The 17,841-nt window shown below is 41.9% G+C and overlaps 1 protein-coding gene across 1 annotated transcript in view; it reads left to right on the top strand.

Moving 5' to 3' along the window:
- LOC143961838 (cartilage intermediate layer protein 1-like) overlaps window positions 1-17,841 on the top strand; it is a 148,108-nt gene that overhangs the window by 61,419 nt on the left and 68,848 nt on the right. The window lies entirely within an intron of this gene.

Below are 17,841 nucleotides of genomic sequence, written 5' to 3' on the forward strand. Positions count from 1 at the left end.
CATAGTTTGTTATAAAATTTTGCAAACAGGTAGTTTTTCTCCCTCACTGATGGGCAGTAATAGGCTGCACTGATGGGCACTGATAGGCTGCACTGATGGGGTGGCACTGATGGCCACTGATGGGGCGGCACTGATGGGGCGGCACTGATGGGGCGGCCCTGATGGGGCGGCCCTGATGGGGCGGCCCTGATGGGGCGGCCCTGATGGGGCGGCCCTGATGGGGCGGCCCTGATGGGGCGGCACTGATGGGGCGGCCCTGATGGGGCGGCACTGATGGGGCGGCACTGATGGGGCGGCACTGATAAGGCGGTACTGATGGGGCGGCACTGATAAGGCGGTACTGATGGGGCGGCACTGATGAAGCGGTACTGATGGGGTGGCACTGATGGGCACTGATGAGGTAGCACTGGTAGGTGGCACTGATGAGCAATGATGAGGAGGCACTGATTGTGAGGAGGCACTGATTGGCAGCACTGGTGGGTACTGATTGGCAGCACCTGTGGGCGCTGATTTACAGCACTGGTGGGCACAGATAATCAGGACACTTATAATCAATGCCCTGATGATCAGTGCTGATGTTCCTTTAACTCAAGCCGGTTATCGGCTCTCTTTTCCTCTCCTCATTCTGTCAGCGTAAGGAAAGAAAAGCCGATAACCGGCTTGTGTTTACTTCAGTGGTCAGCTGTCATTGGACACAGCTGATCACATGGTAAAGGGTCACTGTGATTGGCCCTTTACACCAATCTGTGATCAGCTGAGCCTGGGGGACTCAGGGGGGCGCTCAGGCAGCGCGAACATGGGAGGATGTCCATGTACGCCCTCCCAGCAGATTAGGCATACGCTGTAGCCATCTTTTGGCTGTAGTGCGGGTGGGAAGGAGTTAAGGGAATTCCTTGGGGACCCCCCCCCAGGTCTCCAGAACTAGTGTCCCCACTGGAAGATTTCCCCTCTATTGGTAAACAGGACAGGTAGAGAGGTTGAACCTCCATAACGGGGACACAGACAGCAATACAAACTGACAGGGGGTCTAATCCCTCTCCACTATCCAAAACGAAATAAAATAAAAATGTTTTGCCTTTAGTTATTCTTTAACCACTTGCCGAACAGCCGCCGTCATATTGCAGCAGGTCGGCACATTCCCGCGAATCGCCGTAGCTGTATGTTGGCCCTCTAAACATCTCACGCACCTGCTGCACGGCAAGAGGACACGATGCGCGTGGCCTGAGGTCATATACGTGATCGCGGGCACGAGACCCAGAACGGGGATATGTGTGTGTAAGCTGAGTATGTGTGTGTGTGTGTTTACTAAGTAGGAACAGCGATCTGGCTCCTCCTCTAGTAAGTCACATCCCCCTACAGTTAGAAACACCTAGCAGGGAACACACTTGACCCCTTGATCGCCCCCTTAGTGTTAACCCCTTCCCTACCAGTGGCATTTACAACGTAAACAGTGCATTTGCAAATGTGATAGTGATCAGCGCATCTTCCTATAATTGGATAACATACACTGAAATGATAACAGTGCCAAAATCCATCAAAAAATGCACAAAAATTATAACGATAACGATCGGTCAATTTGCGGTGAAAGCAAGTCCTTTTTTTAAACAATGTGCCAAAATTCCTGCAGATCTTGTGAAAAACAATTCTTGTAATGAATGATTCTTCTATATGTGATCTTCCTGTGAACTTAATGCTCCCAGAGCTCTTACCTCAATGAGGAATATAAACCGCCTTAACGATCTCCCTGGGACCGATCGAATCTCCATCACTCAATCCCACAAGGACAAGGAATTCTGTCGGAATTCGACGGGAAAACCATCAGAGCTTTTTCCGACGAGAATTCCGATCGTGTGTATGTGTCATTACATTAAAAGCAGCAAAAAACAGCAGTAATGGTGCAAACAATTTGTTGTAGACAGCATTAGACCCCTCTTACATCACTTCCTGGTTTGTTCAGTATATCCAGCCACTCCCTACGCGTTACATCACGATGCGTGACTTCATCAGGGGACCATTTTTTATAGCACTGATCGCTATGTAAATGTCAGTGGTCCCAAAAATGTGTCAATGTTGCAGTCCCACTAAAAATCACAGATCGCCGCCATTACTAGTAATGAAAAAAATGAATAATAATAAAAAATGCCTTAAAAATACCATAAATCTATTCCCTATTTTGTGGACGCTGTAACTTTTGCGCAAACCAATCAATATACATTTATTGCGATTTTTTTTTTTTTTTTTGTTTTACCAAAAATATGTAGAATATCTGTCGGCCTAAACTGATGAAGAAATTTTATTTATTTATTTATTTTTTGGGATATTTATTATAGCAAATAGTATAAAATATATATTTTTTTCAAAAGTGTTGCTCCTTTTTTTTTGTTTAGACCGCGCAATTATCAGTTAAAGCAACGCAGTGCCGAATCCCCAAAAAAATGGCCCGGTCATTAGGGGGGAAAATCTTCCGATCATATAAAATACCCAGGCAACAGTTTTTGGCTTTATATATACCGTATTTATCGGCGTATAACACGCACCCCAAGTTTAGGAGGGAATTTTAAGGAAAAAAACTTTTAGGAGGGAAGTTTAAGGAAAAAAAAACTTACATTTAAATACCCATCAATGCAGCTTTATCATTGTCCATCTGCAGCCTTGTCCGCCATTGCAGCCTTGTCACTGTCATATGCAGCTTTGTCCACCATTGCAGCTTTGTCATGCAGCCTTTTCCACCATTGCAGCCTTGTCCGTTTTATTTGCCTCTTTTTTTTTTTTAAATGCCGCCGCCGAGATACAGAGTCAGATGTCCTGTGTATCTCGGCGGCACGCGGTAGTTCTCAGCAGCCTCCGCCCGCTTTCGGCTCTTTTCGGCTGCCTTCGGCCATTCTCTGCAGCATTCGGCCGCCAAGAACGGCCGAAGGCGGGTGGAAGCTGCCGAGAATGGCCAAAGGCGGCCGAAAGCCGCCTAGAAGAGCCGAAGGTGGCCAAAAGCTGCCGAAAACGGCCAAAAGCCGCAGAGAAGAGCCAAAGGCGGCCGAAAGCCTCAGAGAAGAGCCAAAGGCGGCCGAAAGCCTCAGAGAAGAGCCAAAGGCGGCCGAAAGCCTCAGAGAAGAGCCAAAGGCGGCCGAAAGCCGCCGAGAAGAGCCGAGGCTCAGAACTGCGGGGGATCGGCGTATAACACGCACCCGCGATTTTCCCCTGCTTTTAAGGTGTAATTACTTTAATCATCTATAACCACTAATGCCCTGTACACACGGTCGGACTTTCCGTCGACAAAATCCATCAGATTTTTTGCGACGGATTTTGACCCAAACTTGTCTCGCATACACACGGTCGCACAAAGTCGTCGGAAAATCCGATCGTTCTGAACGCGGTGACGTAGAGCACGTACGGCGGGACTATAAACGGGCCAGTAGCCAATAGCTTTAGTCTCGTAATTTATTCTGAGCATGCGTAGCACTTTGTCCGTCGGAATTGTCTACACATGATCGGAATTTAAACGATCGAAATTTGTTGTCGGAAAATTTTAGATCCGGCTCTCAAACTTTGTGTGTCGGAAATTCCGGTAGAAAAAATCCGATGGAGCTCACACACGGTCGGATTTTCCGACAACACGATCCGATCGCACATTTTCCGTCGGAAAGTCCGAACGTGTGTACGGGGCATAACAGTATACAGATCTATACTAAATGTACAATCCTTCACATAGAAGAGCGCTAAACAATAAATGTTCAAGGAAATTCAGAAGGAATCAATAATTTATTCTTCTCTTGTACTTCTACCTTGCAGTGTGCACTACAGGGACTTACCTTCTAAACTCATTTATAATGTATCATTATTGATTGATTTCATCTTGGCTGGATTTTAAGGGACGTGTATTTCCCAGTTATGGGATTCCCTCAACTCCAGAAACATCAATTCATCTCTCTCCAAACCTCGGGGGTCTGAAGGTCGTTTCTTAATAAAGAACAAAGTATTCTGCAAGTCATTATTGAATTTCTGTTAATGAACTTCTAATGTCAGCAAGTGCTAACTAAAAGCTTAAGGTGGAAGGCAAGTCCAAAACCCTGCTGCCGCCATTTCAGGTAAGTAAAAAGCGGCAGCCGGCAGGGAAGCTTCAATGCCGGTACCCTACTGCACATGCGCAAAGAGCGCTGCGTATTGTGAATGGGGGAAGGGGGACGGGAGCCAAACTTCTGCATGACCTCGCCGTGGCAAAGTCAGTCGGAAGTGGAAGCGGTTACCTGTCAAAACCAGGTACCTGCTCCCCCCCCCCCCCCAAGATACCAAATGTGGCAGCAGAGGAAAATAAGCGGAGCTTGCTCTTTTGGGTGGAGCTCCGCTTTAACCACTTCAATACCGGGCACTTTCACCCCCTTCCTGCCCAGGCCAATTTTCAGCTTTCTGTGCTGTTGCACTTTAAATGACAATTGCGCGGTCATGCAACACTGTACCCCTGTGAAATTTTGAGAATTTGTTTGAGGCAGATAGAGCTTTCTTTTGGTGGTATTTAATACCTGCTGGGTTTTTTGCTTTTTTGGCTTAACAGATGAAAAAAGACTGAAAATTTTGAAGAAATTTTTTTTTCTTTGTTTCTGTTATACAATTTTGCAAATAAGTAATTTTTCTTCTTCACTGATATGCTGCACTGATGGGCACTGATTGGAAGCACTAATGGGCACTGATATGCTGCACTGATGGGCGGCATTGATATGCTGCACTGATCGGCACTGATTGGAAGCACTAATGGGCACTGATAGCCAGCACTGATGGGCACTGATATGCTGCACTGATGGGAATTTATATGCTGCACTGATGGGCACTGATATGCTGCACTGACGGGCACTAATTGGAAGCACTAATGGGCACTGATATGCTGCACTGATGGGGACTTATTGAAAGCACTGATGGGCACTGATTGGAAGCACTAATGGGCACTGATATGCTGCATTGATGGTCACTGATATGCTGCACTCATGGGCGGCATTGATATGCTGCACTGATTGGCATTGATTGGAAGCACTAATGGGCACTGATAGGCAGCACTGATGGGCACTGATATGCTGCACTGATGGGCATTTATATGCTGCACTGATGGGCACTGATATGCTGCACTGATGAGCACTAATATGCTGCACTGACAGGCACTGATTGGAAGCACTAATGGGCACTGATATGCTGCACTGATGGGCACTTATTGGAAGCACTGATGGGCACTTATTGGAAGCACTGATGGGCACTTATTGGAAGCACTGATGGGCACTGATTGGAAGCACTAATGGGCACTGATATGCTGCATTGATGGTCACTGATATGCTGCACTGATGGGCGGCATTGATATGCTGCACTGATCGGCATTGATTGGAAGCACTAATGGGCACTGATATGCTGCACTGATGGGCACTGATAGGCAGCACTGATGGATGCTGATATGCTGCACTGATAGGCACTGATATTCTGCACTGATGGGCACTGATAGGGAGCACTGATGGACACTGATAGGCTGCATTGATGGGCACTGATATGCTGCACTGATGGGCACTGATATTCTGCACTGATGGGCATGTATATGCTGCACTGATGGGCACTGATATGCTGCACTGATGGGCACTGATGTGATATGTTGCAGTGAGGGGCACTGATATGCTGCACTGATGGGCACTGATGAGCACTGAAAGGCACTGATAGGCGTCAGTGATCGGCGGCACTGACGGGCACTGATATGCTGCACTGATAGGGCTGCACTGATAATCAGTGTAAATGTCCCCTGTAACTTGAAAGCCGGTTATCAACTTTTAGTTTCTTCTGACACTGACAGCACTACCGAAAAGAAATGATGATAATCGACATTGGCTTACATGTTATCAGCTGTGATTGGGCACAGCTGATCACATGGTAAAGAGCAGCGTCATCGGCTCTTTACCCTGATCGGTGATACGCCATGTCCGAGAAAACGCAGCGTGATGTGAAGGACATCATATGACATCCGTTCAGAACGGGAAAGCACCCGCCCGGGCGTTAATCTGCTGTAGGCCGGACGGGAAGGTGTTAACTAGTTTGGCATTACAACAATTGCTTTGATTTTTTTGCACACATGTAAAAATCTTCATTTTTGGCAATAAATTTACATAAACCCCCAGAACACGATGTATTTTCTGATAGCAGAGGCTCTGTAGGATAAAAAGATGATAGCTGAATTGTTTTTATGTCACCATGATATTTGTACAATTGTTTATTAATTGCAAATTTTCAGTTAAAAATTTAATAAATATAATTTTAGCACAAAAACGTACAATATAAGGCCTATTTTTTGGTAAAAAAAAAAAAAAATACAAGATGAGGGTGCATTGAGTAAATAGATAGCAAACATGGCAAGTCTTAAAATTGCGTGCGCTCATGATAATGCAAAAAGCTGTGGTACCAAAAAATCTCCATAGGTGACACTTTAACCACTTGCCGACCGCCTAACGCCGATGTACGTCGGCAGAATGGCACGGGCAGGCATAAGCACGTACATGTACGTGATTTGCCTCCCGCGGGTCGGGGGCCCGATCGGGCCCCCGCCCGGTGCCTGCGGCGGTCGGTTTTCGTTCGGGAGCGATCCCGGACGAGGGGACGGCCATTCATTCATGGCCACCCCCTCGCGATCGCTCCCGACGAATAGAAATCCCCGGTGACATCACTTCCTCTCCTGTAATGTAAACACAGGAGAGGAAGTGATGTATTCTCTCCTCCGTGTCGGTATTTTTCGTTCCGACACGGAGGAGAGCGGATCAGTGAGTTGCACCAACACATCCCACACACAGTAGAACATGCCAGGCACACTCACACCCCCCCTTTACCCCCCGATCACCCCCCCAATTACCCCTGCCCCCCAGTCACAGTGACACCAATGTCATTTTTTTTTTTTTTTTTTTTTTTTTTTGCATTGGTGTCATTTGTGACTGTAATAACTGTTAGGGCAGTTAGAGTTAGCCCCCTTTAGTTCTAATGTACCCCCCTAACCCCCCCAATAAAGGTTTAACCCCGTGATCACCCCCCGTCGCCAGTGTCACTAAGGCTGGGTTCACATTGCAGCGGTTTATGAGAACGAATGTGATTCGCACCGCACTGCAGTGCAAATCACATCCGATCTCTGTGCGATTCGAGTTCAGCCATTCGCCGCACCCGCCGCACCCGCCACACCCGCCGCACCCGCCGCAAATTCGCACGGGACCCTTTTTTTGGCCCGCAGCAGAATCGGATCGCATGGGTGTTCACACCATGCGATCCGAGTTTGCAGATCGCACTGCGATATGCGAACTGATCTGGGGGTGTCAGTAACATTTCACTGACACTCCCAGCAGTTCGCATAGGGCAGTGTGAACTGCCGCCGGGAGGCATGCGATGCGGGAACCCGCCGCGGATTCGCGGCGTTTCCGCATCGCTCCAGTGTGAACCCAGCCTAATAAGCGATCATTTTTCTGATCGCCGTATTAGTGTCCCAGGTGACGCTAGTTAGGCAGGTAGGTATTTAGGTTCGCCGCAGCTTTTTATAGCGCCAGGGACCCCCATATACTACCGCATAAAGCCCCCTGATTGCCCCCTAGTTAACCCTTTCACCAGTGATCACCATATAACTGTTACAGGTGACGCTGGTTGGTTAGTTATTTTTTTATAGTTTCAGGGCACCCGCCATTTATTACCTAATAAAGGTTTAACCCCCTGATCACCCGGCGGGTGTCATTTGTGACTAATAACTGTTAGGGCAGTTAGGGTTAGCCCCCTTTAGTTCTAAGGTACCCCCCTAACCCCCCCAATAAAGGTTTAACCCCGTGATCACCCCCCGTCGCCAGTGTCACTAAGGCTGGGTTCAGATTGCAGCGGTTTGAGAACGGATGTGATTCGCACTGCAGTGCAAATCACATCCGATCTCTGTGCGATTCGAGTTCAGCCATTCGCCGCACCCGCCACACCCGCCGCACCCGCCGCAAATTCGCACGGGACCCTTTTTTTGGCCCGCAGCAGAATCGGATCGCATGGGTGTTCACACCATGCGATCCGAGTTTGCAGATCGCACTGCGATATGCGAACTGATCTGGGGGTGTCAGTAACATTTCACTGACACTCCCAGCAGTTCGCATAGGGCAGTGTGAACTGCCGCCGGGAGGCATGCGATGCGGGAACCCGCCGCGCATTCGTGGCGTTCCCGCATCGCTCCAGTGTGAACCCAGCCTAATAAGCGATCGTTTTTCTGATCGCTGTATTAGTGTCACAGGTGACGCTAGTTAGGCAAGTAGGTATTTAGGTTCGCCGCAGCTTTTTATAGCGCCAGGGACCCCCATATACTACCGCATAAAGCCCCCTGATTGCCCCCTAGTTAACCCTTTCACCAGTGATCACCATATAACTGTTACAGGTGACGCTGGTTGGTTAGTTATTTTTTTATAGTTTCAGGGCACCCGCCATTTATTACCTAGTCTCACTAGTGTACCCCTAAATTTAGGGGTGTCTACTTTCCAAAATGGGGTCATTTGGGGGGGGTTTGTGCCATCTTGGCATTTTATGGCCTTCAAAACTGTAACGCCCTTAGAAAGCCTGAAGGCGGTGCTTGGTTTTCGGGGCCCCGTACGCGGCTAGGCTCCCAAAAAGTCCCACATATGTGGTATCCCCGTACTCAGGAGAAGCAGCAGAATTTATTTTGGGGTGTCATTTCACATATGCCCATGGCATGCGTGAGCAATATATCATTTAGTGACAACTTTGTGAAAAAAAAAAAAAAAAAAAAAAGTTTGTAATTTTCCCGCAACTTGTGGCAAAATATAAAATATTCCATGGACTCAACATGCCTCTCAGCAAATAGCTTGGGGTGTCTACTTTCTAAAATGGGGTCATTTGTGGGGGTTTTGTGCCATCTTGGCATTTTATGGCCTTCAAAACTGTAATAGGTAGTGAGGAGTGAAGTCAAATATTTACGCCCTTAGAAAGCCTGAAGGCGGTGCTTGGTTTTCGGGGCCCCGTACGCGGCTAGGCTCCCAAAAAGTCCCACATATGTGGTATCCCCGTACTCAGGAGAAGCAGCAGAATTTATTTTGGGGTGTCATTTCACATATGCCCATGGCATGTGTGAGCAATATATCATTTAGTGACAACTTTGTGAAAAAAAAAAAAAAAAAAAAAAAGTTTGTAATTTTCCCGCAACTTGTGGCAAAATATAAAATATTCCATGAACTCAACATGCCTCTCAGCAAATAGCTTGGGGTGTCTACTTTCTAAAATGGGGTCATTTGTGGGGGTTTTGTGCCATCTTGGCATTTTATGGCCTTCAAAACTGTAATAGGTAGTGAGAAGTGAACTCAAAAATTTACGCCCTTAGAAAGCCTGAAGGCGGTGCTTGGTTTTCGGGGCCCCGTACGCGGCTAGGCTCCCAAAAAGTCCCACATATGTGGTATCCCCGTACTCAGGAGAAGCAGCAGAATTTATTTTGGGGTGTCATTTCACATACGCCCATAGCATGTGTGAGCAATATATCATTTAGTGACAACTTTGTGTAAAAAAAAAAAAAAAAATTTTTTTTTTGTCATTATTCAATCGCTTGAGGCAAAAAAATAAAATATTCAATGGGCTCAACATGCCTCTTATCAATTTCCTTAGGGGGTCTACTTTCCAAAATGGGGTCATTTGGGGGGGTTTTGTACTGCCCTGCCATTTTAGCACCTCAAGAAATGAGATAGGCAGTCGTAAACTAAAAGCTGCGTAAATTCCAGAAAACGTACCTTAGTTTGTAGATGTGACAACTTTTGCGCAAACCAATAAATATACAATTATTGACTTTTTTTTTACCAAAGACATGTGGCTGAATACATTTTGGCCTAAATGTATGACTAAAATTGAGTTTATTGGATTTTTCTAATAACAAAAAGTAGAAAATATCATTTTTTTTCAAAATTTGCGGTCTTTTTACGTTTATATCGCAAAAAATAAAAATCGCAGAGGCAATCAAATACCATCAAAAGAAAGCTCTATTTGTGGGAAGAAAAGGACGCAAATTTTGTTTGGGTACAACATTGCATGACCGCGCAATTACCAGTTAAAGCAGCGCAGTGCCAAAGTGTAAAAAGACCTCTGGTCATTTACCAGCAAAATGGTCCGGTCTGAAAGTGGTTAAAAGGCTTTACAACTCATCAGTTTAGAGTTAAGGAGGAAGTAAACCCTGATGGGTTTTACTTCCTCTTTGTTTCCCTGCAAAGGTAAAGAATAATGGGCTACTATGCATCGCATACTAGCCCATTATGTGACACTTATATGCAGGAGAAGCCCGCAATGTCCGCGTCTTCCTCGCTAGTAGCGTCCATTCTTCACCCCTCTTCCTTCCGGGGGCCGCAAACTCCGGCTCTGTGACTGGCCGGAGTCACAGGACGTCACGTGATGTCGCATGACGTCACTCCCAACGCATGCGTGTGGGAGCCGCCTTTAACGGCATGGCCCAAGCTAGAAACAGAGCTCCCTTCCTAACTCTGGCGCATGTGCAGAAGAAATCGCCGTACAGCGATTTGCAAATATCTCCTAGACCGTGCAGGTCTGGGAGATATTTCTTGCACCTACAGGTAAGCCTTAATCTAGGCTTAGCTGTAGGTTAAAGTGGTCTATAAGATTTTAAAACCACTTTAAGTAGGAAGTCTAGTGTGAGAATTATTATTCTCACTCTGACATGTGGTGCAACCGCAGTTTACATACACGTGCGCACTCTGGGCATGCCTTTGTGCATGTGTGCGGGGCAACGCGGGGTTATGGCAACTTTTTTTTTTTTTTACATTTTATTATAAATTTTATTGTTTTTAAATTAGTTTTATTTTGTTTATAAATTTATTTTACTTTATTGATATCACAAAGGATTGATAACCCCCCCCCCCCCCCCCCCCATATAATATCATTGGGCAGGTGACAGGTACTCTTTATGGAGATCACAGATCGGTTTGGTTAGATGTGTCCCCTGGCTGTACCGGCCAGGAAATGGAGCATCTGAAACTGGAAGTGACAAAATCATTGTCGCTTCTTCGTTTACAGCGGAGATGGAGGTATGGATGTGCCTTGGTCTCCCTCCACTCTCCATCCTGAAGTGTCAAAAGTGTCAGTTAGGTGTCCGATTTCTTCGCCGATTGACGACATTAATTGTAAAAAAAAAAAAGTGTGTGTATATATATATATACACACACTCTTTTTTTTTTTTTTACTATTAATGTATTATTAATATATAGATATTTTTTTTAAATATTTATTTATTTATTTAAAAAAAAAATATATATATATATATATATATATATATATATATTTTTTTTTTATATATTTATTTTATTTAAAAAAAAATATATATATATTTATATTTTATATATATATATATATATATATATATATATATATATATATATATATATATATATATATATATATATATATATATATATATATATATATATTGTAAAGCACTGCGTAAACTGTTGACGCTATATAAATCCTGTATAATAATAATAATAATATATCAATATATATATATATATATATCCCATAGTTTTTAGACGCTATAACTTTTGCGCAAACCAATTAATATACGCTTATTGCGATTTTTGTTTATCAAAAATATGTAGCAGAATACATATTGGCCTAAATTGATGAAGAAATTAGATTTTTTTTATTGGATGTGTTTTATAGCAGAAAGTAAAAAATATTGTTTTTGTTTTAATTGTTGGTCGTTCTTTGTTTCTACTGCAACAAATTCATATTGCAGAGGTGATCAAATACCACCAAAAGAAAGCTCTGTTTGCGGGGGGGGGGGAGGACATCAATTTTATTTGGGTACAACGTCACACGACCGCGCAATTGTCAGTTAAAGCGGTGCAGTGCCGAATGGCAAAAAAATGGCCCGGTCATTAAGGGAGAAAATCTTCCGGTCCTTAAGTGGTTACATGTATTGCGTCTGGCAGTTGCGAAAGCAGCAGGAGGTATGATTCCTGCCGCAGTAACGAAGAAAAGCACCACGGCTGTAACATGTGTACATCCCAGGTTGCAGCTAAAGGAGGAGTGGTTGGGGCATGGTAAAACCACAGCTCAGCTGTGAAGTTTTTCTGCCCCCCTCCCAACCGCTAATGTGAATGATCCATAATACAGCCGCCACATCTAAAAATTGGTAAGCTACAATATATCACATTTTGTGATTTTGGGTTGAAGACCACTTGAACCATAGCAGTAATGGACCCCACAGTCACCAATGACCCCCCCCCCCAGAGAACAGGGAAGGAAGTTGATCACATGAGTGCCGCCTTCACTTCCTGAATTAGATTTTCTCTGCGGAGTGCAGCTGTTGTGCGATTCCTGACACGGCCGTCCATCTCTGGAATTCCGGGGCCATTATTATACTTAAAACCCAACCTTCTCACCAGGTCTATCTATAGAAGATCAAGTGGCCATGGTTATATTTTGGGAGCCTGACATTCATCGCTGTCAAATAATAGATGAAGAATTGTCTTCTCCAGACACATGGTGGCTTCTTTAAATAACATTTTCCAAAAAAATTTAAATAAATAAGACATGGCGCCATTTCCCCAAAACTAGTTCACAGTAAGCTCACCATAAGATATCTTCTAAATAATATAAGCCCATCATTATTATTATTATTATTATTATTCAGGATTTATATAGCGCCAGCAATTTACGCAGCGCTTTACAATATAAAAAGGAGACAATATAGTTACAATACAATAAAATACAAGAGGATTAAGAGGGCCCTGCTCAGAAGAGCTTACAATCTAATAGGGTGGGGCAGGTGGTACAAAAGGTTATAACTGTTGGGAATGTATCATATTATATATTGTAAACTGCAAAATGATTTCCTACTTTTATACTTTCTCTTTTTGACAATTCTTTTTTTTTTTACTTTTTTCAGTTTTGATATTTTTTAAAACTTTTTCTCTTTTTTTTGGATACTTTTTATACTTTTTCTTTTTTTATATATACTTTTTCAAACTCTTTTCTCTTTTTTGACACATTTTATACCTTTTTCTGTTTTTGATACTTTTTTCTTAACTTTTTAATATTTTGATACTTTTTGTTTGTTTGTTTAAAGTTTTTATTGAAGTTTCATAGAAAAAAAAAACATCAAACAGACATGTGAGAACAACAGCAGTGGTGTAATTAGTTACAGCAAATATACACATTCCATTGGAATCAAGTGCTGTACATGTAATGGCCAATGTGTAGTAGGGAATTCTGTGTGAAATAGGGAGGAAAGGGAAACCGTGAGATCAAACACGTGTGATCCTAAGGGGTGGCAAAAGAGGTCTCATGCTACCTGTAATGGGGTTTTGAAACTTTTTATACTTTTTTCTTTTATCTTTCTTATATACTTTTTTTGATTTTTTATATATATATATATATACTTTTTATTCTTTTATTCCCTTCTGATACTTTTTATTACTTTTCTCTTTTTTGATACTTTTTTCAAATCTTTATTCCCTTCTGATACTTTTTATACCTTTTCTCTTTTTTGATACTTTTTAAAACATCTTCTTTTTTATATATATATATATATATATATATATATATATATATATATATATATATATATATATATATATATATATATATATATACACGTTTTCTTTTTTATATACTTTTTTCAAAACTTTTCTCTTTGTTTAATTCTTTTGATACTTTTTCTCTTTTTTAAAACATTTTAGACTTTTTATATTTTTTTTAACTTCTTTCATTTTTTTGATACTTTTTATACGTTTTCTTTTTTATATATTGTTTTTAAACTTTTTTCTCTTTTTTTAATACTTTTTATACGTTTTTTTCTTTTTTATATACTTTTTTAAACTCTTCTGTTTTTTGATTCTTTTTATACCTTTTTCTATTTTTGATACTTTTTTTTTGTTTGTTTAAAGTTTTTATTGAAGTTTCGTAGAAAAAAATAAAAAATCAGACTTACATTACTCAATGTGAGAACAACAGCAGTGGTGTAATTAGTTACAGCAAATATACACATTCAGCTCAAGTTCTGTACATGTAATGGCTAATGTGTAGTAGGGAATTCTGTGCGAAATAGGGAGGAAAGGGAAACCGTGAGATCAACCACGTGTGATCCTAAGGGGTGGCAAAAGAGGTCTCACGCTACCTGTCCACCCCTAATGGGGTTTTGATACTTTTTTATTTTTTTTTGTACTTTCTATTCTTTTTCTCCTTTCTGATACTTTTTATACCTTTTCTCTTTTTTGATACTGTTTAAAACATTTTCTCTTTTTTTTATACTTTTTATACATTTTCTTTTTTCTCTTTGTTTCATTCTTTTGATACTTTTTCTCTTTTTTAAAACATTTTAAACTTTTTTCTCTTTTTTTGATACTTTTTATGTTTTCTTTTTTATATACTGTTTTTAAACTTTTTCTCTTTTTTTATATTATACTTTTTATACTTTTTCTTAATTTTTTATACTTTTTTAAACTCTTTTCTCTTTTTTTTGGTTCTTTTTATACCTTTTTCTGTTTGTGATACTTTTTTCTTTACTTTTTACTGTTTTGATACTTTTTATACTTTTTTCTTTTATTTTCTTATACTTTTTCCCTTTTTTTATACTTTTTATTCTTTCTCCTTTCTGGTTATTTTTATACTTTTTCTCTTTTTTGATACTTTTTAAAACATTTTCTCTTTTTTTTAATACTTTTTATATGTTTTCTTTTTTATATACTTTTTTTTTTAAAAAGTCTTTTCTCTTTGTTTCATTCTTTTGATACTTTTTCTCTTTTTTAAAACATTTTAGATTTTTTTAAACTGTGTTTTTAATTTTTTTTTCTCTTTTTGTTGATACTTTTTATACGTTTTCTTCTTTTTTTTTATACTTTTTTAAATTCTTTTCTTTTGTTTTTGATACTTTTTTCTTTACTTTTTACTGTTTTGATACATTTTATACTTTTTTTCTTATACTTTTTCTCTTTTTTTTTTTATACTTTTTATACTTTTTCTCCTTTCTGATACTTTTTTTGATACTTTTTCTCTTTTTTATACTTTTTAAAACATTTTATCTTTTTTTTTTATATATACTTTTTAGGCTCCATGTACACGGGACGTTTCTCAACCTCTCCCGAACGCTGGAACATCACAGCTAGTAATCCACGTTTAAAAACGTGTGTTTAGCAGCGTTTTAAAAGCTGCGTTTGCGTTCAGGAGCGTTTACCAAAGATAACCTCAGGAGACCTTCCCAAATGATTAGAAAGCGCTAAAAACAAGTATTTATTATTTCAGCCATTCTGTGAGAGAACAATGTGAGTAGCAGCTGAGAAAACAGTGTGCTTGTAGCTAGCTGTTATTTTTTTGGTTGGCTTGTTAATATGGATCCATGATGCGCAAGTGTGAGGAAATGCTCCTGATGTGTGAGGAAATGCTCCTCGTATGTGAGGAAATGCTCCTGACGTGTGAGGAAATGCCCCCGATGTGTGAGGAAATGCTTCTGATGTGTGAGAAAATGCTTCTGATGTGTGAGGAAATGCTCCTGATGTGTGAGGAAATGCTCCTGATGTGTGAGGAAATGCTTCTGATGTGTGAGGAAATGCTCCTGATGTGTGAGGAAATGCTCCTCATATGTGAGGAAATGCTTCTGATGTGTGAGGAAATACTCCTCATGTGTGAGGAAATGCTCCTCATGTGTGAGGAAATGCTCCTCATATGTGAGGAAATGCTCCTGATGTGTGAGGAAATGCTCCTGATGTGTGAGGAAATGCTCCTCATATGTGAGGAAATGCTTCTGATGTGTGAGGAAATGCTCCTCATGTGTGAGGAAATGCTTCTGATGTGTAATCAAATAAGAACACAGTGCTATAAGAAGCTAGGAGGGTGCTGCTCACCCCAAGTAGATACAAATAGAACTAGTTCCCCCACAAGCGGGGTTTTTAGGCAGCAAGAGACAGTAATAGAAGCCAATAGAAGTAGTATAAAAGGTATTTTAATAATAATAATTGGTAAAAACAAACATGAGCTTCACCTGAACACTTGGATAACAGACAAAATCATGTATATAAAGTACATATAATGTCACATGGAAGTAAAATAACACACACAACTATGTTACACTGTATGAGTAGATAACAGTGAGAGCATAAAGCTAACGCGTTTCGACCCCAGAGGGGGTCTTCTTCAGAGATGGTGGTCTGTTAAAAGAAAAACAAGATTACACTGAATAAATAAATCCGGTGTTATGCATATTAGGGATTACCTAATATCAATTTAAAAATGGTTTACCCAATAATGTACTTCCAGGTAGGTAAGATGGATTGTAGTGCTTCAAAAGAAAGGTTCTCCCATAAAGCAATATCTCAATTTCCTTTACACATCTTGAATGGTGCTTGGTCCGTATGTATTGCCAAGGTGCCAGACGGAAGAAGAGGCAGTGTCGTACACCTACTGACGTGACTCACGGGAGGTCACACTATTGCCTTGCCCCCCAGAGAGGGAAGCTCCGGGGGGGTAGGTACGAGTGAGGGTACACCGAAGATATGGCGGGTCACACCTGCAGCAAAATCCCAATAGTGGCAAAAAATTAATTAATTAAATAATTGAAAGCAAGGATTATTTAGTGTTGGAGACATGAAGTGCATACGTACTATGGGGATAATAGTATCATATCCCTGTTATGTATGCCAAGGGTTGTGCATATGTGCACATATACATATACACATCTGCACCCCCAATTGCCTAAATGTCCACATAACATGCTTGCTAAAGCCCAGACATAGAGAGAAAGAGGAGGGGGGGAAAGGAGAAACCACGCCTGGGAGTCCAAGAAGCCTAAGAAGTAGGGGAACAAGGGAAAAAGGGAAAAGATGGCCTAGGGTGAGTGAGTGTGCAGGTGTGTATCCATAATATGATGGGAAGTGGAATGTGTGGAAGCGGTATGAGTAGGCGCTTGAATAGAGAGATAAAATGAAAAAGTGCGTAAAGGAATGGTGAGAAAGTGAAAACATGAATAAGTAATAGTATATGCGGGTCATGCAACAAACAAACAAAAAGACACCGCATGTGAAAGTGTGCAAAAACAAGATGCGCTAAACTAGGTGACAGAGATGGGGGACATAATCAATAAGAGTGTCAAGTGCATAGTAGTATATACATATGAAAAAGGTGTGTGAATGTGGTGTGTAGGAAAATACCGCACCAGTGTATTAGTGTCATTGGAATAGCCAGGCGGGTGGTGAGGTTATTACCTGAATTGTAGGACCTAATGGGAGACTGTTCCAGAAAGTAAAGATGAGGGACGGCGACTTAGGCGCCAGACCACAAGTGGTAACTGGCGCAGCCCCTACAACGTGTTTCCTGAAGTCCGATCTGCAAATTAGTTTGGATCAGTCCTCATATTGAACAGCCAAAAAAAAAAAAAAAAAGGCTTGTTTTGGTGCAGTATATCACCAAGTATAGGTCAAATACAAAGGGAAAATAGGTGCTCACCTAACCACGGATACAGGTTTCTTTCCTCCTGGATGAATATACACCTCCTATGAATGAAGGTTCGTATATAAAGCCTGGAGATTGGCTGCAGGTGCAAACGCCCACCAATCAGTCGGCGTATCCAAACGTGTTGGCTGCCTGAGTAGGATCAGCCTCGTGTGGCCGCCCCGGCGTCCTGGAAGGCCGGAAACCGGCCCCGAAATTTCGTCACTTCCGTCGCAAAAACGTGGCGTCACAACGTCGCGCACGTCCGTTCGATCGAACGGACGCGCGCGAAGTGTATATCACGCACGTTCGCCCAAACGAGCGGACGCGCCCGAGGTACGCGCCCGGAAGTGTCCGAGGATGCCACCGGCAAGGGAATGCACGTCCACC

This window comes from Lithobates pipiens, unplaced genomic scaffold (genome assembly GCF_037356315.1).
Source record: "Lithobates pipiens isolate NorthernLeopardFrog02 unplaced genomic scaffold, aLitPip1_a1.2 Scaffold_8, whole genome shotgun sequence".
Classification (NCBI taxonomy): Eukaryota; Metazoa; Chordata; class Amphibia; order Anura; family Ranidae; genus Lithobates; species Lithobates pipiens.